Below are 27,117 nucleotides of genomic sequence, written 5' to 3' on the forward strand. Positions count from 1 at the left end.
TAGTTGTACCTAGAAGTGAAAGCGATGCGTTTACTCCCCGTCGAGAAAACGCCCGAAAAATTCGTTTCACGCATCGTTCCATGCACAGCAACGCTAAAAGCGGGCAACCGCCTCGGTGACGGCGACAAAAAAAAAAGCAAAAGAAAACGCGGTAGTAGCCGAATTCTCGGGCTTTAGAAGAAGCACACGCGATGGCGTGAAAGCTGCCGCCTCCAGCAAAGAAGGGAGAGGGAGGCGCGCGATCAGTGCGTGCCGTGCAGGTCTTGGCCCGATCAAGCGGGCGCGCTCTTGAAGAGACCGTTCCGCGTATGCGGGCGCGACATGTTACGTGCACAGTCGTCGACGCGCTGTAGGCCCACCTAGCGACGGCGGCGTGCGTCGCCACAATGCGCCGTCAAGCACGCCGTTGTAGACGGTCAAGAGAGAGAGGCCATGCGCCTCCTTTCATGCAACGTGTCACTTGTTCTGTGCAGTGTCGTAGTCACGGCCGTCCGTGACAGTGACCACAAGGAAAGACAATTACAGAAGACCGCGATACGTTACTAAAGATACGTTGAATCATTTAAGGCATTTACTGATGGTAGGAGGGAGGGTTGGTACATACCGGACGTGAAAACTCAACATGTCATGCACTGGACGTCTTGTTTCCGTGCTTTTTTTGTGTGTGTGTGCGTCGGTGGTCCTGTGATAGCGTGCTGTTTTGAAAAGCTACGTCATACGCAGTATTAGGAGCCTGGATAAATCGCTGGACTCAAGCAATGCTCGTGAAAGGTGACTGCCTTTTACTGCTCACATTATTCCATCAACCAGCTCATTGACACGCGCAAGCACTTCGTTGATCCACGGATATCCACAGGTGTCGCAGGAAATACGTTATATGACAGTCATTAGCTTACATTACACTTCCGCGAAATCTGAGGCTACTGAGGCAGAGCAACTGTGTGCACTTGTCAGTTTTGGAGTATATCTTAACCATTGCCCTACATTCTTCGCAAGGTAGCCTCGGTCAGCGCTACCTTTTTGGCAACGATACTATGCTGATACAAGAAGGAACTTTTCTCTCACACATACTGTACACCGCATTGTGTCCCCAACTTATGCACCTCAATTCTTGCTTGTATGGAAGAAGGTGGTAGAGGAGAAAGTTAGCGTTCACCTGGAGAGGAGATTTGTTCAAGACATGACAGCCAGCTCATGCATATACGATTAGAAAAGAACAGGGCAGATGTTTGAAAAGAGCAACTTCTGCTAAATATTTTCGTAAGAGAATGTTTCAGCGGATCACAATGTGGAACGTATCATTAGTGAAGCAGGCTGATCAATGGGAAAACTCCGTAGTAAGGAGAAGTTTTGTAAATTTGGCCCCACATCTCTATCGTCGACAGAGAGCGCTTTCGATTACTGGTTTTGAAGGCCAACGAAAATCTTGCCATTCACGGCCCGCAACGTGAACGTCCACGATGACGTCACATCGAAAACAATATGACCCGAACAGTGCGCGACAACCTTGGGACGGCCCACCGACAATTACTGTAGCCGACGACGACGCACGGGTCAATCGCTCCAGCGGCCGCTGACCGAACGATACCGGCATTTCATTCAGCTCTGATCTCTCGCCCGCAGGCGTGCGTAGGGCGGCGTTCTTCCTAGCGGTACGGCTGGCCCTTGTGCTGCACTGAACTTGTGGCGGCGAGTAGGTCGGCAGCGAGGGGGCCAACCAGGCCAAGAGCAGCGTTCCCCTCGATTTTTCACTGCGAGGAGGAGGACGCTACTTAAAGGCGGACACGGCCAGTAGGACGCCTCATTTTCGGTGCTTCCCTTCACGGCCGGCATTCCCCGGACGAACGCTTTGGTGTGCCATCACATGTGCCGTCGGCCACGATAGTGGTGACCCCGACGTTTCCAGCGGCACCAGTCTTCCCGATCTGCCCTTCAGCCCTTGTGCGTTCTCGACCTGTGCGGTCCCTTTGGCAAGAAAATCCCTGGTGAAAGACCTTCTTTACGTGGTTTTGCTCACGCATCGACGTCCCTTCGCGAAGCGTCCAGACTCGCCGTCTGTTCAAGGTGAGGTAACCCCATGGGATACGACACACTGGGCAGGTGCCACTCGACCCCAATCTTTCCTCACCCTCTCAATCCTTCAATACTCTCTAATGATCAGCTAATGTCTTCTGGCACAGAACCCTGACGATGTGACATCTCGGCTCTTACTTCGTCTAGGCGAGATTATTTTAGGCGAATGTTGGTTCAGTGGACTGTCGCAGGTTCTTTGAGCTTGGCTCTGGGCACCTCAGTGTTCTTCAATGAACTGTATTGTTTTTCTGGCTTCGTCGTCTGGGTCATAGCATGGATTAGGGCGTGATCTGGACTTCTGTAGCAAAACTGATAAGATATCATTGCCATTGCAAACTTATGTGTGGTAGTGCTCTTTAGACCGACACGAAGCACTTGTGTGCAAGATCGGAGTATCGTGTTTTAGATGGCAGAGTCGCTGTAGATGTCAAACCTTATGCAATATAACCATTACCTTTGTGGTTCAACTGTGGCTAATCAAATTGACTCTGTCCTACACCTACTTGATGATGATAAAAAGAAAAGAGCAACCAAAAATCAAAAGGAAACATGACACGTAGAAATACTGAACAGGTACTTACCTTAAAGATGTATGTTATGACCCTGGAATTATGCTTGCAAGTACTCACTTTCTTAGCGCTGCCTTTCCCACGATTGTACCGTTGCTTACGGAAACAAGCCGGGAGTATAGCAAAAACGCCCACAACGCAACGTGCCAGTGTAGACCGCCAGTGTAGTACTACGCTTCTAAATGTTCCTCATGTTTATTAGTTTCTTCATGTTGCTCAGGTAAGTGTGTAAACAATCTTGAAAATTATTTCGTATTTTTGCATCAAGACGTTGTAGGCGACATGACTTCAGAATACGGTCAACTGATATTTGAGACGCACGCTTATAAGCACTCTACAAGCAGAGAGACGATTGCGCTTGGACTCATTATTACATTTGTGATGTTGAAATAGAGAAAAATCTTCCAGTTCCCATGACAAGTTTCCAATGATCGTTTCTCTCAGATTCTCAAAACCCGATTATCGGGGCATGGCTGATCCCATGAGCGGCACTAGATGACTCGATCTCATAGATGGCTTGCCGTAGATGAAGCACCACCATGGTGGGACGCGAGCTCTGTGATGTCACGTCAGTGTTATCAGTACACCGCCTGCTGTTCCCTTCATTAATAATGCACAGAGTCCCAAGAACTTTCCAGTGGCCTCGTTATCATAGTGAAGCATGTTAATCACCGTAAGATTACGCTGAATTGACGCTATCTGAATGCCTTGTTTGACCTATGTTATGTGTGCGTGACGTCACGTGCAACCTCTCAATAGTTGACCAGTCATGAAGAATCGATATCGATAGCCATTTGATTGCCCTGACTTTTTTTCTGCGGCTATTCTCACTCAGAGAGAGACGTTCGCCTTCTTTCTTCTTACATTTCTAGTAACGCAGGGGTCGTGCTCTTGAATCTGAACCACAATTTCTCAAGCAACATGCGTCGCCAGTGGGCTGATTGCAGTCCACTAGTAGATTAGCATTAGCAGTTTTATGCACATAGCTTATTTGCTATATATGTTCAATTCAAACGTTATTTTTGCAAACTGTAAAGAAGAAATGGTAATATTAACTGCTCATGTTTGGCTGCACGCCTCTATACCAGGCATATCGGGTTATCCCGTTTAAATCAGGCTGAGATGATGGTACAGCGCTACCATGCAGTTGTAAAACAAGTGGTGTAAATAAAGTACTTGGCACACCCCACTATGAAAAGAAGCATTCGGAGCCATGGAAGTATAGATGTACTCGCAGAAATTGTGTGCAGTCCCCAGACACTACACACGCGCGCCTCTTTGCCTATACGCATGCAAAGGATGTGAGTAACTGCATACTGTACAAATTTTAAATATGATCTGAACCTCGACAAGTGATTTACTATATAGAAGACTGATGACCTCGCAAAAAAATAAAGAACTACTTATTATGAAACCTCAATTTTACATTCCTGAATAAAGTAGTATTTAGCTCAAGAGAGGTTCTATGATTTATCGTAAAGCAAAAATTATCAGCATACTATGACTACCAATTTACCAGTTACGGATTGTACAAGTCTAAGTTGTCGCAAAATAAGCCTTAGCACTCCGAAAGAGATTGCGCGTAAAACTTTTAACGTACATTCGCTGGCGTAGAACAGAATCGGACGAAGCAGAGAAGACAGCGATTTCGATTTAACTCAAGCGATCCGCATTACTAGCGTGAAGAATGAAAATGGTGATATACTTCATTTCACTTCACTTCACTTTACCTAAGTTCATTTCGGTGGGTTGTTTTATTCTTGTTTTTCGCTTCAGCTAAATAAATGTTACAAGTCTGTGAAGTTTGTCGCATTTCGGTGATGTAGAAATGGAAGAGGCCTGCGTACTGAGCGATGTCAGTATACGTGAAACAACACGAGACAGTCTAAACTTTAAAAGCCCTCCACAATGGCGTGGCTCGTAACCATATCGTAGTTTAGCCAGCGAAAAACCCCATACGTTATTATTAACCTATAATACAAAATCGCAACGCTACCTGTCTGAACAACAGCCCTATCAAGTCTGTGAAGTTTGCCTCACTTTTGCTCGTAGGTGCAGTGCATTGCCCTGCCAGCTACACGCAAAGCAAGTGCACTGCGCAAGCTCATTTCACGTAATACGCACGATAACGCCCCTGTAATAGCGACCAACGCCCTGTCATTTCTTTCGCCCTGCGGCCTCGTTTAGGTCCCACAAGGAGCGCCAAAGCCTGCAGCTGTGCTGTGATGAATGGGTGAGGTGTGTCGCGGAACTGCTTCTTAGCTCGAACAGCGACAGAGCTGTCGATTGAACGATCGTTCCGAAAAAGAGCTCATCGTGGGAATCGGGGCCTCGTCGCTACACGGCTCGGTGCCGTGTGCAGCGTTTCATTTCGCGAGGTTGCCAACACAAAGAAAACAGCTTCGCTGTTCTGGGAGAGAAAAAAAAAGTGATTCGTGATGGTCGTAATATGAAGAAATAGAGCTGCCGCGTTATTTGCCCTCCACATGCGGTTGTTAGCCGCAGTGAGCTGCTGGTAACTGCGATTGGCCGTCAACAATTTAGAGTGCAAGGGGCTTTACGGAAATTTGTATATGTATTCAATCCCTGACACTTTTGTCCAGCGCAATCTTTGCGACTTCATCGTGGTGTTGTTCTTCGAACAGCAGAATAGTGTTCTTTTTTGTTATTAATATTGTTACGTAAATTGACAAAATAATATTATCTAGGGCTTTATATGCAAAGCCCAAAATAATATGTGCAAAACCCAAGCAAAATACACAAATAAATAGATAAACAAAGCCATGATATTATGAGGCATATCGTAGTGCAGGGTTCTAGAAATTTAGGTTATTGTGATTCTTAATGTGCACTTCGTACACAACAGGGGCCTCTAGCATGTCTTCCCCGTTGATATGCGACCGCCGCGGCGGGTATCGAACCCGCAACCTTCGGGTCACTAGCCGGGCACCATAATCACTGTATCACCAAGACCAAAGCGTATTTTTTTTTCGTGCATTTATTTATATATGAAGAGAAAGATGAAGTATGGGTGAAGAAATGACGCTAGTAGATAGTGTACTCTTGCATAGTTTTTCGCTTTCTTTTTTTGTTTGCAATACGTCGAATGCATTATATCTTTGAATTATGGTTATACTTGCAAAAACGTACAGCTGTTGAATAAAATTGAGCGTGGACTCACCACAATATTGAAAGTGAACAGGTGCTCAGCAGCTGACCTGAACGACACAGGGTCGATACCGTCCGTTGGGTCGCGTTCCAGTGGAGGGGAAATGCTAGAGACAGGTGTGTTGCGCACAATGTCGGGGCACTTCAAAGAATCCCATGCAGGTGGCTGACGTTATGCAAATCGTCCTCCTCCACAGCATGCCTCGTAATGGTATCGTGGGTTCTGGTGCGTGAAACCACACAATTTATTGTTACATTTAACGTGAGTAAGAACCTGAGAGTGATAACTGTGCGGTTATAACGCGTCCTGCTCTTTCAGGTTGTTTTCGCGTTTCTCTACCAGTATGACGTACTTCAAAAATTATTGTCACAACAACTGACGCACTGTTGGAACAACCAGTTGGGCGAGTTGGAAAGTGCTTATAGAGGTCAGAGCAAGCAAAAAAAACGGACAAAAAAAACGATGACATAAGCGCTGTATATAAATTCAATGTTTATTGAAAACAAAAAATTACAGACATATATGGATAGAAAAGAAAACGCCATCTCCGGAGCGTGTGGTTTTGTTAATTTTTTTCCTACCCTTATATACCTGTGTCTTTTGTGTTTTCATTAAACAATGAGTTGATAGGCAGCGTTTGCGTCATTGTTTTCGTATCCCGTATATGTTTCGTTTGGGCTGACCGTCATGAGAACTGCATAAGAAACAAGAGGCAACGCGCATTGGATAGACTACCATTGTTATCACGCAAGCTGATGGGTCCCTTGGAATTATTATTTTCTCGAGCACTCAGAGCAGTCACAAAGTTACTAAATTCTTAATTAGGGTACCTCTAAACTCATGGTATTCATTGATTCATGGTTCTAACACTAATAAATATTGAACAGAAATTTTCTCAGTAAGCTTATTTTTTCTTAGAAAACCAAATTGACCAAACAGTTAGGCTAGGGAAAGCACAGGGGCCATTAGTTTTAGCATTGAACTGTAGTGTGCAGTAATTATCCCATAGATTGAAATAAATTTCAGCGGATGAAGAATGGCCCTTTCTATTCATTCGTTCTGAAACCACAAGTTACGCGTCCAGTGCTCTACTGATTAAATTACGATAGAAGGCGCAACAGCGCCCACTGTCTTAGGCAATTCGTACTATTGTAATCCCTGGCAACACTGGCCAGTGCCGCTCGTAGCCAAGGCGGTGAGTGTGCAACGCACTTTTAGACATGCCCTCTGCTTTTTTGTTTGTCTGCTTGCTTGCTTGTGTCTTCCTACAATGACGTGACTCTTATCTTTATGTATCAACCATGCGTTAGCGCTTCGCTTTACGAGAACCTAATACGTAAAACAGCAGGGCAATGTCCGTTCGTTGCGCGCCGTGAAGACGTCATGACACAGGTGGCCGTTATGATCGTTAACTGCTGCCGCCTCCTCAATTTTTGAATGCTTCTTGAACTCAATCGATCCTGTCCGACTCGCGAAAAGAAAGCCCTGGCTCTTCACAATACAAGTTATTTGTACTTTGCAACAGCTTAAAACACATTTTTACGAAATTTTACAATCATGTAAGTTTATCTTCACTTAGCGAAGTTTCGAAACGTTTTGTCAACTGCCTTTGTGCGATTATAGTTTTCACTCATCTGGTGTGTAATCTGATTGTGCCTCGATAATTATGCTTTCAGTGTGCCAGCCGTTTTAGTAGGCGAACATTGAAAAAAGGAATGTACTTATTTCGAAAGGTTTCCCCTATTATTTTATTATTATTATTATTATTATTATTAGTAGTAGTAGTAGTAGTAGTAGTAATAGTAGTAGTAGTAGTAGTAGTAGTAGTAGTAGTTCAATTCTCCGCCCACTAGAGAGTTTAGTTGGGGCGACCTTTCATCAGCCCGAGAGCATGGCGTAGAGAAAGCGCATTGCACAATGACGATGATGGTGGTAATGATATACTAACACGAAAGAGGCCTGCGGAGCATTGGCACACACACATGGAGATTTCAATTGCATCGGAAGGTTCAGTCGTGGTAGAGCTTTTGCGCCCGTCTGTTGCGAGCGCCTCTGAACGAGAAGCAGATGCTGCCGCATACCTGAAATGCAAGGAACGGAAAAGTAAAAAAGGTGATCTAAGAAACAAAGAATAATGGAACAGGAAAGAAAAGACACAAAAAAGTTGCAGTCTAAAACCTGTCCACATAAGCAAAAGTCCCGGGAACTCGCCGCTGCGTTATCGCAAAGATCGCGTCGCGCTCAAAGGATACTGCCTGCTTCCCCCATCCGCCTAAGCACGCACTCTTTACAAGAGGCGATAACGTAAAACGGGTAAATCCCTAGAACAGCTTTCGCCTGCTCCCATTATCCTCATAGACGCACATTACGAGCGCACGGGGATGTAGGCGGACACGGACACGGCCGTAGAATAATATTTCCGCCTGGATATCCGTTGAAGCAATTACTTCTCATCTAAAATGAAAACATAAAGATGTCGCATTGTTTAACAGAGTTTTTATTAGTCAAACATAGGTATATACGCAAAAGCTTTGCTCAGTGAGCCCTTTGCAAGACTTTGGTACTCGGTGATCCTTGTTTCCTCACTCTACGATCGAGCCAAACTGAGCACAAGCTGCGTCGGTTGCCATTGGAAACGGTATTCACAATTTGCTGTTTCTTTGAAGCCTAACCTGCAGTATCGTTGATAATCCACGTATGAGTGGTTTTTGCAGACATTTTGCGCATCACATTGGAATTTCAACTTAATTTGGCTGTCATGGGGCTGATGTATTGTGATAATATTTTAACGACGCGGGATTAACGAGATATTTATGCGACGATATGTACGCTAATATATATTGGTGCATAGAACGTCGTACAACCTAATGTCAGCTCTTTATAATTAAAACATAGAAATATGTATACACTCCCTAATGTGTTCATCTGCTACACGGCTTTATCGAATGAAAATCTGGCATGGAGATCGTTCACAGCGCTGCGGGAATGGACAGTGCATGGAATTATCTGGTTTTATGCCTGTGGCATTATACTTACTTCTCCTGGCAATATTTGCACTTCGTCTCTTCAAAAGTTCCCCGTGCTTGTCTCACTGTTAACGCCGCGATGCGAAATGTCTGTACACGCATTGTAAAACATTACACTTCTAAGCCGATACATATCTAAAGAAAAACTAGAGGAACGAGCCATTCGCACCCACAAAAATGAAGCTATAACAAGTATAGAATCCTATTAGGCCTACAACTTCCTTATCGCAGCTTTCGTTTACGTCAGTGCCAGAAAACGAAGTTGCATTTTTTTTTTCCGAAGAAACTAACGAATTGGTCGCTTTGTCGCAATAACTACTTGTCCCATGCGTTTTACAGGTTTTATCGACGAGGGCAAGTGCCGCTCTTTAACAATGCATGGCGCTGTCTGTACGTATAGTGAAGACACAGAACGCCGTGGTTTACGAGTTCTTACGCATTTCAGATAAATGAAGCACGCGCTGAAAGACATTTCATTCCGTTTTCTTGTAGTCAATGTGTCTTTCTTCTTTCCAATTTGGCGACAAAACGTTTTTGTTGCCAATAGCTTCTAACATTACAAAGTAGTCGATATATATCTAGAACCACAGTCAAATTAAAACATTGGCAATTCTCATTTCAAAGTATTGATTAGTTTTTTTCAGCTGCTTGGACAAGTAATATAATATTGGACCATAGTTGTCAAAGACGTGCTACATAGTGACTATGAAGTAAAGCGTCCATACTACGAAGGTTTTGTTTTAATTACTTTACTTTTCTTTTCCCCCAATTTGCTATATTCTCCTGTTTTCCTTTTTTCCCCGCCTGCCAGCCTTTTTTGTATGCAGGTACAGTTCGTTGTACAGGTAAATTGCGGGTACAAAAGCGCTGTTCAACAGAACACAAATGTTTCTAAATTGCTAACATTAGCTCGTAGCTTTATTATCGCGACCCACGTGGCCGGAAAGTTTATTGCGGCAAGTCAAGTAACATCGCCGCGACGATAAGGGGTGAAGGTTTGTTCAAGATCAGATCGTCGAATGCCGATTTGTTAATGTTGCTGTTTAAGGGGCGATGGCATGTGACCTGTACGTTACCTACTTTATAACAAAGCAGCCACGCTGTGGTTACAAAGCAGGCGCAGTACGACTAAGTGCTAGTATTTCTTCCCTACAAAGTAGACAGGAAGCAAGTAGAGGACCAATTGACGGACGCAAATAACGAAGCCCGGATTGCTCCAAACTGCTCCAAAAGCGAAAATGTACTGCTTCAAACTGTAATGTTCGTTAGTAACTTTTGTTCTAACTGTAATGTTCGTTAGTAACTGTTCGTTAGTCAGCTTAGAAATGGCATTAGGCAAATGTAGACGAAGAAGTTTAACCATACAGCCCACTGGCAAACCTTAAGGAAACCGAAAACCATCGGCATGCTATCATCCCAGTGTGATCGTATGCAGCTTTGCTGGCTCTAATGTTATTTTGTCATAAAAACTGCCATATCAAGCATATAGTTTGTGTATTTGCTCTTTTTCTTGCCTCGCTATGCAGGTTATTTCGGTCAACTTGGAAAATCACCGAGATAGCTTTTATCTCACGTGTATATAATAAACTGCTGCCTTGCAAAAGTCATAGATGACAGTGATTACAATTATGGCACTGCTTTCGGCTTGACAAGTTTAGGCTCGTGTGTGATATAGCAAGTAGTGGTATTTGAAGTATTATTATGCCGGTCATGTCATGGCACATTCGATAGCGAATCATCGTATTGATGATCAGTTTCTTCCTATTCACGCTGACTAGGTATCAATATTTTGAGATGCTTTAGTGATATTTTGAACTGCAAGAGTTCTACAGCACATTTTTCCACTAGCTCATAAAACAATAACAGCAGCTCCAAAAGATTTGTTTTCTGCTACGAAGACATCTATGGAGCTTCGAAGCGGTACTTTTTTTGCTACAAAATATGCTCCAAATAGGAGAGTACTAGTCACTTCCATCTCTGCATAATATAAGAAGAAGAAAAGTATGGTATATCGGCACTATACACTAGGAAATAAAAGATAAATGGTCAAATATAAACGTACTTTATACAAGGTGAAGATAAACGGCGGAAAGAGGGCATAGACGCTATTTAAAGCGGTAATGAGCAACAAAAGGTGAGGCTGCTGCCAATTGTACTGGTCTGTTGTCGTTAATATATAAAAAAATGCCGTTGTTGGCTTCAGCTGCGATTACTTATAACGTCGATAGTGCAAATTTGCACCGACATAGCTATTTGGTCAAATCGCGATGGCGTAATTTTGTGGACTATAGAGATGACATTCGCACAAAATGTGTTTCAAAGGTCCCTTCATTGAAAGTTATCCGCAAGGTTGTGTCAGCTGTTAAATTGAGGCATTCAAAAATCTTCGCCAAAGAATGGGCGACGCAGCTTGCATTAAAACGCGCAAGGCTTGAAACAGCGAAACTGGATGATTGTGAACATTGATATGCTTGCTGTTTGCTTGTTTATAGGCCTTATTTAGGTAGTGCACGTTATTTCGAGGCTATTTCTAAGTAGTTGCTAGCCTTTATCTATGTGTTGCTGCGTTGTTTCTGTGCTGATTCTCGGCGCACAGAGGCACGAGTTAAACGGCAGACATGTCACCGACACTACAAGGGCCCGTCGTCGTTTTCGTTCATTTCTTCGGCGTCTTCTCGCTGCTGCTGTTGCGTTTCCCGATCCCTAGTATTCTGTCGTGATATATGTACTAGGGTTCTTCGGCTCGCCGCTGTCTCCCCTCTATCCAAGCCAGCACTGTCCCTGAAGCCTCGCCAGAGCTTCCCTTCGTCTGCCGCACCGCGATGCAACACGGATTCGACCCTCTCAAGACCAAATGCCACCGACACCCATGCGTCACTTTTCAGGCATTTGTTGGGCTCTCTTGCCTTCTTCATTTTTTAGTGGACCAGTGGTACGTAGGGGCGTTCGCCCAATTTTAGCTTCCCATACCCGTTTATGATGACGATCGCTTTTTGGTTCATCGGACATGAAACGATTTGCTAAACTTCTTGTTCTCGCAGCACCCAACTCAAGCCTTCTTTCGTAACCGACGGTCTAAAAGCGAAAAGGATGCCATTGGAACAGATGTGCTGAACTTGAATTTGCATATAAATGCACTAGCCAATTATCTGGCGCCAGCCAGGGCTTCGGGCCGTGGTGGCACCTGGACGCTGCTATCTCTATTGGGAACTGGCCACATTCATTAATTGATGCCACGTGTCCATACCGCTACGTTCAGGTGATAGAAACAGATAGAGTCATTCCAGCACAGAGGCGCCCGGCCTTATGATCGGAACGCTCCTAACTCCTGCTGAAAGCCGTCCTTCGCTACAATGTCACGAGTAGCTATAAGCACTGAATATATTACGGATTCCAAAGTAAACTTCTTCCGTTCATATATAACACGGGCCCTGCATCACACATCTGATACACATATACACACAAAGTATCATTCCTTAAGGGCAAGCCTTATCACAAAAGAAACATTTACATTTTGTAGTTCCTTAAAGGTACAATGGAGGCAAGCATCCTTCAATATCGACATCTCTTGAGAACTCTTCACATTCAGGGTAACCCGTACACAAAGAGACCATATCTATAGTCAAACAAATTTTTGTGAACAGCGTCGTTCTAGATTGTCAGCGAATATACCGGTAACCATGTGGCACAGCGATTATAGCTCAGGTAACCAGTTAAGTGGTCTGTCGTCTTTCTTTATCGTGATCGTCCTTCGCACCATTGTCAAGGTTCGACATGCATCGCCGACACGCCTGAACAATGGTTCTCCTAACTTACATAACGTTCGTAAGCGGCGCATTACATCAAGCGCCCATACAACTTCCTCGGATCATGCGGCGGCGGCAGTGACCGACATCCGTGGTCGACAGCAGGAACGGTTCGCAAGAAAGAGCCACCGCACGATCTCCCTCCACTAACGCGATTATGGGTCACGCGTGGCCTCTGCGTGCGGCAACGGCCGGCACGGATCGCATGGTGGCCACCGGCGCTACGTTGGCCCTCGGGGGAGGAAACGCCCATTTTATATGCGGACGGTTCCTACACACCGCGTCCATTTCCATCCTTCTCGAAGACCCTTGTATACAGCGAAGCGGTGATCTTCGCCGCATTGTTGTACACTCCGTGTCGGCTTGGGCCACTCAGGTGCGGTGAATGCGTTGCGAAAGATGCCGGGAAAGGTAACAATGGAGCCCTCTACAAAGAAGGAAAAGCGAGGAAAGAAATAGCCTTTTTTTTTCTTTCACTGTGGTTTCGCAGCTTTTATCCGGTCGTCACGAGGCGTTGGCGCCGAACGCGTTATGTAAGGCGTTGTTCCTCCGAAAGCTGCGAGGCTCGCGCGATGTATACTGTCGTACTTGATTGATGACGTTGTCAGCGTGGATGTTCCGTGCGCGTCGTTTACTGTCGATAGATCCTGCTTTTCACGTCTTTGTAGAGCGGCCGCTTCTCTTAGTTGGCGGGGGGGGGGGGGGGGGGAGCAGCTGTGTTTCGGATCTGGCTTCTCTGTATTATTTTTGATTTATTTATTTACGGATACTGCCAGCCCTTACATAGGGCTATTACAGGATTGGAAAAAGAACTACATGAAAACATAGCGATCCTTCTAAGAACAGAACATAGTTAACAAATATAATCAGAACTAACAGATTAGAGGACGCGAAGGAAGTAATCAAAAAATGTCAGGTATATATGATATAATGACTGGGTATTCCAACGTCTCGGGGCCTTTTCTCGAACTACAACAGGCATTAACGTTGTAGAAATTTCCTTCGCAGTGACTTACAGAAATTATCTTGAATGGTCTCATTACGTGAAAACGGAGATGCGTATGTTAACAGGCACAATCACTGACAGTTTTCAATAGTATAGTGAGGAAGGCACCATTAGTGAGTAAATTATGTACCTCTATTACCGGAGCACGTGTCTTTTGCAGCATTTATTTAAGAACAGTCTTGGTTCCTTGAAAACACATTGAGCGATTGTGTGCGTGTGTGCGTGCGTGCGTGCGTGTGTGCGTGTGTGTGTGTGTGTGTGTGTGTGTGTGTGTGTGTGTGTGTGTGTGTGTGTGTGTGTGTGTGTGTGTGTGGGTGGGTGCGTGTGGTGCGTGCGTGCGTGCGTACATGCATCTGCGTTGCTTTATGTGTGTGCTGCTGCATATTGGTTGAAGTTGCATAGAACATTTGCGCTTACCCAGCAGTCGCCGTTGACGCATGTAACCACAGCCACCTGAGTCAATTAGGTGATACTCACCTAATCAGTGAGATATATGCTTAAGTTCTTTGAAGAGAATTCGCGTCATTTCAGTGAGACCGAAGATGAACGAGGGTATTGAACTATGAAATATAAAGATGCTTGCGTACCTGCATGCCAAATAATGCGACATAAATGTTGTCTTTCAAGTTTTCGGATGGTTCGACTGAAAGAAATTGACCGAAAGCTGAAAGACTGCTACGATAATGAAGCGTTTGACTTTGGCATGAGCATAACTTACAGAGACAAGAAAGCCAACCGCAAATATCTCATACTTATATAATATGCATTTCTATATATTCCAGGCAAGAGGTCCAGTAGTAAAAGAACGCTATTGCCTATAGAAAGGTCAAGATGGATGTACAGCAGCATGCCCAAAACAGCACCAGCATTGCGATTTTGACCTGAACGTCGACACTTGATATCGTTGACATAAAGAATGGTACGCTATTTCTTGCGTTACTGTCTGACCCCAATAACCAGATATTATGACATATCTGCACAATTACTACTCTGTTGATGTAATCATTTGTACACACACTGCTGAAAATTCCAACGCTCAGCATGACTTAGTTTGCTCTTATGCTAACCATACAATTGCGTACTGGCGCTTGGAGGCAATGGTGACGAATGTGTATATATATATATATATATATATATATACATATATATAATATCACTCCCGATGTACGTGAGATTAATAATATATAAAAACACTGTGCCCAATATGTAGTGTGCTCAACAGAGTCGTGAATCTTGTTGTTCATCCCGTCGCTCGCGAAGTTGTTCGGTCATTTGGATAAAAAGGCCACGCCGTCTTCGTCGCGATCGACCTCGAGGATACTGTCTTCTCCTGCTTTCCCAAGCGTTGAGACGTGCTCTCCACTTCACTCGCACATATTGACTGATCGACCCAAATAGGGTTATACTGCAGCAACCACTGCCGACGTATCGAAGATTCAGCTGCGAGTCTTTATATGTATAAAAAGAAGGGTTTTCTCTACGGCCCGCCCGTATCAGGCGCGCGCCAAAGGCCTGCTTCATCGAGGAACACGAGTGGTACATGCACCGCGCAGAGTATAGGACAATGGCAGCTGATGTCGGCCGCCCATTCACCCATTTTTTCTTTCGAGGGCGCAGGCGAGTCGCCGCCGCCGGCGCACTTGGCCCTTGGGGGTCGGCGTCGTGTCTACGGGGTCGCGTGGCCTCCTCAACGAGGCTCAGCCGCCGCTGGGCCATGAAAACGCCTCTCTCAGGGACCGTCGCGCTGAAGGGAAGGTGAGCGTAGCCTCGTCCCTCGACAGGGCACAGTGGAAAATCTCGTCGCGTCCATCGAGAGTTTGTGCCCGCCGACAAGGGTAGGCCAAGTATACGAGGACTGCGGAGGACGCGGCGCACCGAGACATTTTACGACCACGCTCCCACGCTAACCGAGACCGCGTCGCGGGTGATAAATCAATCTCCGGAGAGGGACGCTCGCGAGGCGCGTCCTCTTGATTCCTCGAACGTTATGTTTGACTCTCTCAAACTGACTCTAGCGCAGTCTCGCGGGAGCGTGATTCGCTTCGGACCCAATTTAGGTCTGAGGCCTGTATGTAGGATGTGTGACGTACACGGCGTGTACAGGGTGATTTGGTTCGTTCCGTTGTTACATGGATGAAGCTAGTATAGCCGTTTTTTTTTTTTTTTGCGCGAGAGCGGGACGACACGAAGTGTCGAGCTCTATTTCGGGGTGACCGAGCTCCGCGTACACAGAAGAAAAAAGAAAAAGTCATGTAACTATTGTGAGTCATGAACTGAAACGACAACGTCTAGAATTTATGATGTAATCATTTGTACACACACTGCTGAAAATTCCAACGCTCAGCATGACTTAGTTTGCTCTTATGCTAACCATACAATTGCGTACTGGCGCTTGGAGGCAATGGTGACGAATAGATTTTACCGTTCTTTTCCGCACTAAATTCACGCCAACCATTCTTGTGGGCCAGGGACTACATACTGCGGTGATATAGGGTTATTTTCAGCCATTAAGTTCGACATTAGAAATGGGGCCAAGATCAGGCGATTACAGATAGTTGGGAAAGAGAAACGTTTGTCCTGCACCTTCAGAATGCCTTTAGTGACTCGTTGAGCCAGCTCTTGAGTGAAGAGTGGTAAGCGGTGAAAAATTCAACCTGACCTACTTCACTGGGGACGCCATCTTCTTACGTCACCAACGTCACGCCCATATGGTGGCTGTGACGCCACTATCTGACGTGGTAAGGATGTCACAGACCACGGAAACGTGTGAAGTCATCATGACTTGATCAAGGGGGGACCGATCCCTGAGGCAGTGCAAACAATGCCTGTTGTATAAACCTTGATTGATGAAAAGTTTAACATTCGAATAGACTGAGAACATGCATATTATTATTTATTGAGGGTTGATTATACTTCCACTTGTCATGGCTTGCCAGATGAAGCCTCGTCCCTAATGCATTATCAATAGGACAGCAGGCTTTTCTATACGAGCGTTTTAAAACGTGTAGTGCGCTGGCATTTTTTATTGCCATACTGAAGAGCTGTGTCAGAGTAAAGTGATGGCTGGGTTAGTTGGTTCATGTTCACGGTGAATGCACGCTGATTTAGAGTATCGCATGAAGAGCTCAGTCATGCGGCTTGACAAGGGAAACGCAACTTTCAGCCACTTTATTTTCTACGCGCTCTTCAAATATTGTACTCGTTGAGTAGAAAGCAGACGAGAAATCGGAAAGAAGCACGGCCTCCATTAATATTATACCAGAATTTTCTGCGTGTTCTGTCCATTTGATTTCGGCAAATTACAGTTATCCAGAGTGGACGGACGCACTTTCGCGTGCCCAAAGTGGCCACCATACCTGCTTAGCAGACAACTCTCACTTTGTCACCACTCATTATTTTTATGACTTTTGTATTGTATGCATATATCACGCACTTCATCTTCGTATGAGGAACTGTCAATCATCATCACCTGTTTCGGCTCAATATCATCATCGCACAGTATTTCTGGAATCAGGTGGCTGTAAGCTTTGTTGCAATGCAGGGCTAAATTTTTGCGGTGAGTTATTTGTTCACATTTATATCTATGCTCCCTGAGATTTGTAATAATAGATCTTGATGTTTGACCACTCTATTGCCTTTTGGATGTGAGTGGGGCGTTGTATGTGACTTCAACGTCACGCTCAAAAGACTTCTGCGTGTGTGATACAATTGTTGCATGCGCACCTGAAATGTTACTTTTTTTTAAACAAGCAAAAGTCGGATTCAGAATTTGATGTGCCAATTCAGAATTTGATGTGGTATCATTACGAGGGCACACTGTGTGGGGCGAACACTAAATGAGACATTAGACTTTGAAATTCTAAATATGATGCAGCTGTTTATGCTCATAAAGTTCTTCCTTTTTGCCTGCAAGTTTCCATTATTCATTTCATCAGAACAGGCCAGCTGTTCTTAGAGGTCTCTCATGTGCCGTATATGTAGAATTTTTGTTGTTTTTCTGCGTATACTATTCTATGTCAGAAAGCAGGGGTACGTAAGGTGTGAAGAAATAATCTCGGAGTAAACATTTTCTGATTCGTTTTTCTGTACAATGAAAGCTATGTTGTTTACAAGAACACTGACATTTGAGTTTTTTTTTAAATACCTACCATTAAAGACGTATACTGGCTTAGCGTGCCACAGATTCTCAGAAACTATGAATACTGCTGTAAGAAAATTGTTTTGTTTTAATACGAGGCTTACTAAAGCATCATGTACAGTATGTGTGTGTGTTTTGTGCTCGAGAGTGGCCCCAAAATAAAAAAAAATGGTATAACGCCACTGCATCGGCCGTCAGCCTTGTATTTAGTTTGCGACTGTTTTAAAACACGCAAAGATCATGCACTGTGTAGTTCGAGCGAATAGTTGTAACCTGCTGGAAAACGACGTTTCTCGAACCTAAAGTTTCTTGTATACTTAAACTTCTGACACATAGTGTATCATGCGTGTAGATCTATGGCCCAAAGCTAGATCAAATCTTCCTGACCGGCACGGAGTTCCGCGCTAGTTTCGTACAGCTGACTAATTGTGGAGAACTCAATACATTGACACAAAGTGTTTTTCTGTGACGTTCTTGCAACGACACCGTCTTGTTGGAGGTTCAAGCCTACGTCGTTGGGCTCAGTGCAAAAACTGCGCTGCAGTTGAGCCGCAGGATCAAATGCAAAAAAAAAAAGAGCTACAAGTATTTGCATTGACAGTCTAGACACACCAAACCGTGCCCTGCTCGAAGCGTGGCAGGGTAATTTCAGAAGCACATGCACGCGCGTATTCGACGAGCTCGCAGTACTTCACCGGTATGCCAACACGGCAGCGACTGGTCCACTGGCACGTCTCAGCTGACCGTGTGTGTGTGTGGCCCTAACTATCGGGTCCTGCGGTGCACTACCGAAACTGTGTCGACACTGGCTCGGCAACCCTTTGAAAAGAAATCGACAACAAAAACTGAAGCGTAGTCATTCTCTCTTACTGCTGTGGCCTTGTTTGACGAACTCCTTCGGCACTGAAAATGTCCAGAAGACCTCTGAACGGCACGCAGACGTATTTCGAGTCGAATGAGGCATGTAGAGTATCGCTTACCAGAAGCGTCCGTCATACGCGTAGACTCTTGTAAAGCAGCTTTTCGGTTGAGTGGGTCGGCCAACCTACACAACCGGCCCAGTTCGTTTCAAAGGTCTCTCATAAGACGTACGTATCAGGGCAAACGTGGCGACACAACAATGTATAACAAACGCAAATTTGTTTATGTTTCATTCTTTGGTATCACTTGCTATAGGAATGTGTCCGTCAGTGAGCTTTAAATGTTTGTCGCATTTTTTACTACTTCGACCGCGTAATGCCTTTTGAAACAGGGAAAGCTTAATGCTCTCCCACAGTCGAGTACATCGTACTCTAAATCGTTGAATATTTCTTTTTTCGAAACACACAGTAAAAGGTATAGCGATTCGTTACCGAGGGAAGATTTCTTAGCAGGCAATTCGAAGATGACCCGGCTTTCTCGATAGTACTTTTTCCAAGTCAATGTTTGGCACCAGCTCCTGCCGTATTGTCAGTGTGGCGCCTTACGCAAGTTCACGCATGTGGGTTTTTATTAAAAGGAGTTATGAAATGTTGGTGACAGGAGGCCGCACATGTTGCGATGCCTTCCAAGAGAGAAGAAAATTTATTGAATTCAGCGATGTGTAGGCATATGTACTATAAGAAAGTGTGTAGTTTTGGTTTCTTCCAATAAATAATCACTTAGCAGTGAGTACCCATCCTTATAATTTTCTTTTCTTTGTTACTCTACCAGTGTTTGTTCTAGGGGTGAGGGGGGTCATTCTTTTTTAGCCGTGCACCAACTAGCCCACCTTTCACTCCTTGTTCAGTTTGAACAAACGAACGAACGAACTAATGAACGAACGAAAGGAAAGAAGGAGGGAAGTAAAAAGGAAAGAAATAAAGAAATAAAGAAAGAAAGAAAGAAAGAAAGAAGAAAAGAAAGGAAGAAAGAAGAAAAGAAAGAAAGAAAGAAAGAAATAAAGAAAAAAAGAATGAAAGAAAGAAAGAAAGACAGAAAGAAAGAAAGAAAGAAAGAAAGAAAGAAAGAAAGAAAGAAAGAAAGAAAGAAAGAAAGAAAGAAAGAGAGAGAGAAAGAGGAAGCGTGGCCACCACACTTCCTTTTATTGTTCTCTTCTTCCCACGCTTGCAGCTGTGCTACCAAGGGCGATCGCCACCACCTACATCAAAACTTAACGTCGGCTATGACCTAACGAACGAGTTTCAAGTAAACATTCTTGAAAACAACACGGCTCCATAATGCGCATTATTTTTGTTTCTTATTTTCTTTTCATCTTTCACGCCTTACTCCATACAACGGCCTATAGTAGCCAGCGTAACTTTAGCTTGCTTATTTAGTTAGCTTGCTTATTTTTTGTGCTTTTCATTATCTACTTTGCCCCCTCTCTCTCTTTTAGCTCGCTGCTTCTCGATCAATCCCCGTGGCAGATGTACGTGCTAATGTTAGCGGCCATATTCGTTTCGGTCCACTGTGTACGATTGTGAAACAGGAACGGTAGAGCTCTCCTCGGTTCGATGCGCTCCCTAAAAGCCTTTCGATTGTGTCAGCCTCGCATCTGCCTGGAAGAAGAAATAAACTCAAAGTGCAGTAGACCGCAGACGGAGGCAAAGCAGTCGCCGTAAGGAAACAACAGTTATTATTATTATTATTATTATTATTATTATTATTATTATTATTATTATTATTATTATTATTATTATTATTATTATTATTATTATTATTATTATTATTATTATTATTATTATTATTATTATTTACAGACTGAATGTCTGATTAACACGTTCACCTGTCCCTTGGGCAGCTGAGTTATATATGGCTCGATTTGCATCCCTATTCCAGGAAAGCTCTGTGTGCTCTGTCTGCATGCAGAACGCGCTGTCGAACGGAGGGGCGTAACCATAATTGTTTTAAGAGTGCAGAGGTGGGGTATAACCACAGTTCGTGTACATTTGCGAATGTGTTTGTTTGTGTGTATGTGTTTGTATGATGGCGTGTATTTCAACACATGCAAACTTACAACTTTCGACGGATGGTGTTGAACATCCACCCCTTCCCCTCGAAACGCTATGTCACGTGCCATACACAGTTTTACTAAGACTACTTTTTCTAGAGAAACTCTAAATTCGTCATACTGGTGAGGCAAGCACCGGCCTTTCACACAACAACCACCAATTCAATATTCCTGTGAAGTCGAGCGTTTAGAGAGCACCCTGAGGTAACCCTCTAGATTATCGCAGGTTCAGAAATACAAAACATATGCGTTCCCAATGCTTAAGCACATCGCGCGGGTTCAGAAGGGGACAAGCGAAACTCGAACGAATCGAATCGCAACGGCGGCTGACCCTGCAAACACCCGTAAGTAAGACCGGTGTCTCCTACGCTATGTAGTTTTCAAATTCAACTCGCAACACTGATACAGAGAGTATGCAAAGCGAAAATCGTGACAGTAATCGTAGCGTACGCGAGCACCAGCGTATATTTTCCATCACGATAACCCGCTCTTTTGGAGGCTTCGGAGACATACGAAGAGAACTCCGAAACGCGTACGACTTCGCCGAGTAAAAGAGTGCGATCCGAATACTGTAATCTCACATTCATAGGAAAACTCATAGGCCTCTTCGGTCTCGTGCATAAGCCGCATGCATTACGCCGCCCCGCAAACTATATGCGCGTCTCGCATGGATGCCAGAGCGGCCACCTCTCGTCGCGCTTTCCATTCCGCGGCTTCCTCGGAGCCCCGCAAGCGAGTATCGACGGGCATACAAATCAGCGCACTCAGGCTGGGGTGTCTCGGTGGTGTCGACCAAAGACTGCGTGCACCCACTGCCGACCAGCCTTACGTGCGCCTCATCTCGCATACTTTTCGGCTCATGATACTACGAGATGTGTCGCTGAAAAACTTGGAAAGCCACTGACGCCCACGCTTAGGCGACGACGTCTTCGGAATTGGGGCACCATTAAATTAGCCGCTTTCAGTCGTTTTGTGTGCCCGTCTTCGTGTGTAAGACGTTGAGTGCGGAATGTTTTGTATATATGTGTGGCCACTGGAGGCAAAGTGCAGTGTGTTTCGTACTTAGCCCTCTTCCCCCCTTAATGGAAGCCCCGCGCACGCACGGTACTTCATTAGGAAGGAGGGGGCTACTTTAGGGTTGCGGAGCAAGTTCAACGATTTCGGAAGTAGCTCACCAACTTTATACCTGCGGAACAACTAAAGAGATTTCGAAAGAAGTATTGAGAGAGGGAGAAGGATATAGCGTGGGAACACATGCATAGGCACCAGCACAGCGGTAGGTTACCGACTTACACCACACTATATCACTTAATTGTTTACCATCAGCATTGGAAGATACCGTACAGCCTATTTCGTTGCGTTTAGGTAGAAGCGAATGAAGTAAAAAAATAGCGGCAAATTATTTTCCAAACGGGAGTGCGTAAGTCAGTATTTTGGGAATGTGTCACCTTATGTGATGCGTCTATCATAAGGCAAGAGAAATGCTACCCTCCCATATGCAATCGAATACTGATTCGCTTTTTTTTTTTTGCATCCACACGCTAAAGGAGATAAGGAACGCGTCGAGGTTGACCACAACCTGATATCCGATTAACTACACCCCAGTTCAGAATGGAGGAAGAGATGGTTGCAAGATGAGATATAGCATATAGGTAATGTGTGTCCACATGCATGGACAAGCGATCAGATCGGGTAACTAGAGCATGTTTTAGGCGCAATTCTTAAAAGCAAATGGTGTCATACCTTCTACCGAATCCGATATGTGAGCTGCTTTAATCCAAATGTCACGAGCATAGCCAGAATTTTTTTGGAGGCTAGGGGGGGGGGTCAATAACCTTATATATATGAGGATGGTGCTGAGCCCCTCCCCCCTCAATGCCTAAACTATTGGCAGACGAGAATCGCCAATTATGAGTGAACGAAGCTTTGCTCAACAAAGGAAGACAGATGACACTGTCACATTTGTACCTCACAGCACTTTTAGACCATTTATCTATTACCAGGAACGACAGTGCCACTGCGGCACAAGTCGAGCAAGTTCGATGAACTAATCTTTTCGCCTTCCTTTCAGCAATAGCGGTCGACCCCCCCCCCTCCCCCCCCCCCCCCGAGTACAGTACTGACTGCGAGACTTTACAGCGTATAGGAAGAGCCCATTCCGAATGGCGCGCAGGTTTCTCAGAGCATTGCCGTGTACGCGGGATGCTCCGAAGAGATCTGTGCGATCCCGCTGGAAGCGTACCATGCACGACAATCAACCAATAAGGCGCACAAGCAGCTCACGTTCCCAGTCACGCCACACAGCGCTGTAGCGCGCGCGCACACACACACACGCGGCGCTTTACCGTCAATGGTGACCTCACGGCGGTCCCGATCAAGGTCAAGAGCGTCTTTAGGGGGGCCCCACCAGTTTGCGTCTTCTTCCTTCACCTAGCGTGCACCACTTCTTAACTCTTTCTTTGTCTTTCTTTACATTTTTTTTCGGGCCTAGGAAAGAACGAGGTTGCCGCAGTAACAGTGTTCGATTTGCGCGTCGTCGAATAAATTTACTTTTCTCGGGCAGAATGTCTCGGCACTTAGTAGAAAGGGCGCATGAAACTTCAAGAAAACCTGTCGGCAAAGAAACAAAACAAAACTTAAGAGATCACCTTCCCCCCCAACCCCTCCGTGAAAAAAAGCCGTAGGGTGAGAACACTTCGATTTTTTTCGCAAGCCCCCAGGCAGCGCTGAAAGGGAGCAATGGTGGCGAAGAAAGAAGATGGAGAAACCGGCCATAGAAATAAAAACAAATAGAAAGCCTTAACTCAGTGTTGCGAGGAGGCTAGAGAGACCGTGAGAAAGGGAGAGAGCAAACCAAAAGAACTGTCCCGTTTTCTGGAGTTGCCGGTCGCAGTGGTACAAGTGCAAACACGAAGCCACATTTATTCAGGCTCGTCGTGTAGTGGTATCGCACTGGATCTACAGCGGTATGCGCTCGCACCAAGACGACTTAAGCCGATAAAAAGAGCTTAAAAAAAGCGAGAGTTGTGCGCGAAAACGAATGGGGAAAATGTTAGTATAGTACGTACATTCCTTATCTCTTCAGTTCTTAAAAATATGTTGTTTTGTATGTGTGCACATTTGAATCTTATCAATGGAAACAGACAATGTTGCGTTTGAGCCATCTGGAGCATGGAGTTTCTTTTTTATCACTTGCTGCGTGATACGTTCGGTAATTTTAGACTCGAAAGCGAAAACCGCGATTAGAATGTGCGGTTACGAGCGATCTCGGCAACGTCGTTGCCCTGTTTCAATCTGATTCAATCGACCCCACTGCAGAGGAGCAATACTTTTATGCGTGATTCCGTAATATTATCGCAGTCCCTTCCATAGACAATCAATGCTGCCGTTTCTTTGCTTCCTCGTCTTGAACGGTCACGTTACCTTCACAGCGTCCTGAGGTACGGCAAGAAGTAAGAGCACAAAACATACATAAGAGCGAATGTCCCTGAAATGCGGGCGTGTATAGACTGCCTAGAATAAATACCGTGCTTCAATTTCAAAGTTGTGCTAGTAGCGCACGAGAGAAACCACATACACCAGTATACTATGCTCGTCCTCTCTGTGTCTCAGCATCCTCCACTCTACCTTCAAGGCTAACTATAATTTGTATATAATAAGCGTAACTTTGTTTATTTCTCGAACGAATTTCGCTATTCAGTGCCAAGCCAAATAACAAACTTTACTGATGTCTGTATGTTCGGTGATTAAAAATTGAACCAAGTAAAATTGAGCCAAAGAAGCTATTGCATGGCTTGTAGCTACTACATAATACGTCACTGGAAAAGCCGAGCACGACCTATTCTACGCATGCCGTTAAAAATTCTCTAAGCGTTGACCCAAAAAATAAGCAAGAGGTCACGTCTTTATAACTATTCATGCATACCACGCATTCTAACGTCTGCCATTTGTGTCTAAACTCTCACGCACTTTTTACCGACGTGTTTGGTTTATGGTGCGGGCAGTAAAGAGAGTCTCACTATCTCCCGACGCAGAAAAAGTATTTTTGTTTCAGGTTGAGAATGCAGGACGTCCAGACACGTAATGTCATGTCCTTTTGGCGGTGGATGAAAAAAAAATGTCGAGAAACGTAAAGCGAGAGAAAGAGAAGGGAGTGGGGAGAGCGAGCGGAGGGGGACAAAGAGAGACGCGCCGGATTCGGCCGCCCGTGAAATCTGGCCGACCTACGCAGCGCATTCCTAAGGCCGTGGAGGGCCTCGTTGCGGAAAGATGACAGATAGCGCACGCGTTCTCAAGTACGTAAAATGGAGAGGGAGCGACTAACGGTGACCTCAGCATTGCCAGCAGGAACTGTGTTGGGAGCAGCAGAACTGGGTGGACGTGACGTCGGTCCCCCCTCCGATGTTGGGTATTTCCCTGGCGTGCCGGGAAAAAGTTCACTGTGTCGCATCGCTTGGAAAGGCGTTATTATTTTTTTATTTCTTCGGCGGGCGGTTCTTTGGCGAAGCAGCCATGCGGTTCGGCTCTCCTCTTGCAAGTTTTACTGTGGAGACATGCAGGCGAGGCAAGACGGCGTCCTGGAGTGAAAGTCGATACCCCCACGGCGCGTACAACGATACTTTCCAGTTGACCCGCAGACCTTTGGAATATAGCCTATAGTTCGGGCACACTCTGCGCAGGTGCGCAGTATTCGTATCAATTTTCCGCGTTTGATTCGGTTTCCTCGTGACCGTGTTCAAGCTCAGACGGGGCGTGGCTGACCCTTTGAGTTCGCTCAATTCCTGCTCACGGGACTTAGATTTGCGCAAGGTGGCATTGAACGAGAACACGCCTACGCCATTTAAGAGAGGATCAGGTACAATGTGGCATTCTATTTCAAGCCGCGTTTCTATAGTAATAGCCCCGAGAAGTGGGAGTGGCACCGCCTGGTGGAAGACGTCACTACGGCACGGACTCTTCGATGTGAGCCGCGGCGCGCCTACATGATGATGCGCTCGCTTCGTGCTCTGTCCCAATGATTGCGTTCGCTGTTTGCTTGTCGCAAGCTGCAGGTGAACGAAGAGAACAGATTTAGAACGGTTAAGCTAAAACAATAAAAAAGTTCACTTTTGATGCTGCACAATCACGCGCTCGGTCGTACAGTATTGTGAGATGAGTGAGAAGGTCTGTGCCGCGCTGCTAACCTCGATGATAGATTCCATTTGTGGCAACGACAGCCCAATTCCGACGGGTGTGAAAATCAAGAACACGCTTCTGATTCAATGCAACAAACTCATCGACGCATACACAATGGGATTTTGAGAAGGAATTAGGACAGCATATTTACATTGTAAGATTGAGATGTGCGTGGGTGATTCCTTCCAGGGATATCAGGGCTTCTCCTCCCCAAGAATAATTTGTACAGGAGGAATCCACGTATCTACATACAGTGCTTTCACAAGTGTATCAAGCCCCGCGCTCGCGTGCAGCATCGAGTATCGCAACATATACCGGAAGGCCCTTGTCCTAGAATAGCGCCGCCGCTGTTGTGCGTTTTTCTTGTGTACTTGCTCACTCAACACGTTGTTTAGTTTCATGTTTCTCTTGCAATACTTTTGAAACTTTGATTGACCGAGATTACCGAGGTTAAGTGCGGTTGAAGTTAGGTGCGAAAATTCTTATTGCGGTCAGATTCTGTCTTCGTGCAGAATTGTAGCAACGGTGCGGTCGCGCTCCGAACTACCAGTTTAGATAGCCACCTCATATGTTGAATTTCCTTGCAGTTGATTACCTGGTGGTGGACTTATTGTGTGAGACCAGTCATTGCCTCATCTAGGCGAAGGTAGTGTGGCATACTTTTCTTCTTCTTCTGGCACGAAACACAATCCCCCAGAGTGGGTATGAGCCATGGATTAGAGGCTACAAACGAAAATGGCGGAGATGCATTAATAAACCGCGCTGTGTTTTCGGAACCGCGTTTCAGAGTGCTATATTCATTGGTGACCCGGACTACGAACGCGACCTTCCATGGAGCAGCGTGAGCATCTCGACAGCCTCAGCCCTGGTACCGCTGCCACTGCACCCGGTCATGTACCCTCTTCGGGTGTTGATGGAGGCACTACTACCATGACGCTACCACAGTTGTGGCTTGCCGATCCCTCCTTATGGTTCGTTCAAGTCGAGAACAAGTTCCGCATTCATCACATCACGTCAGAAGTTCGCAAGCATGAGCTCCTCATTGAAGCGTTGCTGCCACAGGCAATGGCCGAAATACGCGACATCCTCGTGGGCCCGCCTGTTGACACTCCATATACTACAGATTGTGAGAAGAGCCTGCACCACTACTGTATCGCAGGTACTCCATATACTACATATTGTGA

The 27,117-nt window shown here is 45.3% G+C and overlaps 1 protein-coding gene across 2 annotated transcripts in view; it reads left to right on the forward strand.

Moving 5' to 3' along the window:
- Positions 1 to 1,791: 1,791 nt before the first annotated feature.
- The window catches only part of LOC119169724 (uncharacterized), a 140,385-nt gene continuing 115,059 nt past the window's right edge, over positions 1,792 to 27,117 (forward strand). The window contains exon 1 of one of the 2 annotated variants that reach the window (XM_075886854.1): positions 1,792 to 2,064. The gene's annotated coding sequence lies outside the window, so the exon portion shown is untranslated. The remainder of the gene's footprint in view (positions 2,065 to 27,117) is intronic. The other variant, XM_075886853.1, reaches the window with a different exon arrangement.

The sequence above is a fragment of the Rhipicephalus microplus genome, chromosome 2 (genome assembly GCF_043290135.1).
Source record: "Rhipicephalus microplus isolate Deutch F79 chromosome 2, USDA_Rmic, whole genome shotgun sequence".
Taxonomy (NCBI): Eukaryota; Metazoa; Arthropoda; class Arachnida; order Ixodida; family Ixodidae; genus Rhipicephalus; species Rhipicephalus microplus.